This window comes from Sceloporus occidentalis, unplaced genomic scaffold, assembly GCF_023333645.1.
Source record: "Sceloporus occidentalis isolate IW3139 unplaced genomic scaffold, rSceOcc1.0.p SCAF_75, whole genome shotgun sequence".
Classification (NCBI taxonomy): Eukaryota; Metazoa; Chordata; class Lepidosauria; order Squamata; family Phrynosomatidae; genus Sceloporus; species Sceloporus occidentalis.
In genome coordinates, this window is record NW_028317055.1 from 1,016,243 (window position 1) to 1,017,355 (window position 1,113).

Below are 1,113 nucleotides of genomic sequence, written 5' to 3' on the forward strand. Positions count from 1 at the left end.
TACTCGCAGACTTTGCATGATAGGAGTATGATTGCCCTATCTACCCCTTCTCACTCCCTTTTGTCCTACCTACCCCGTCTCACTCCCTTCTCCCTCTCTACCCCCTATCCCCCCGCCTTACTCCCTTCTCCCTATCTACCCCCTCCTAACGATCTACCCTCTCCCACTTTGAAGTTCACTTACCTTTCAGGAGTCCTGCGGTGGGGGTGCAAGGCCTCTGTCTCCCAGCTCTGCCACTGTATAGAACAGTATAGAGTGATGGGAGTTATGATGTACTAGAGCATAATTATATAATGAAAAATACATTGGAAATGGTACAGCATAACACCCATCACTCTCACACATTTACCAATCCGCACATATACCAATCCACACACACACCAATCCACACACACACCAATCCACACATACACCAATCCTACATACACCAATCCACATATATACCAATCCACACATACCAATCCACACACATACAAATCCACACACATACCAATCCACACACACACACCAATCCAGACATATACCAATCCACACATATACTAATCCACACATACCAATCCACACATACCAATCCACACACATACCAATCCACTCTCACTCACTGAATGCTTTCCTACCTTTCCTCTTTTCTCCTTACAGCTTCTTTTCCTCCTCTTCTTCAGTTCTTCTGTCTTCTTCCAGTTCAGTGGGCGCGGCTTCAGTGTTTTGCGCCGGGATCTGACAACAAATCCCAGCGCACAGCAGCTGTTGCCGCGCAGATCGCAAGGGAGCCGGAGGTCTGTTAAAGACCTCCGATACCGCTCCCTTGCGAGCCTGCTCCTCCAGCGGCGGACATTACTGTCCGTCTCTGGAGGGGTGCCGGGTGCCGGCAAGTTGGCACCCCCCTGATGAGCGGCACCCGGTGCGGACCGCCCCCCCCCCCGCCCCCCGCTAGGTACGCTACTGCTCCCATGCCTGACCTGCTAGACTCCTGCAGCCATTCTTTATAGACTTTTAAGAGTAACACTGTCATTCTTCTGGTTGTGAATATTTTTTTTCTAAATTAGCCCATTTTATTCCTTTATCAAAGCTACCCTCTGCCACAGCATTGGTTCCTGTTTTTGTCAAAGATAT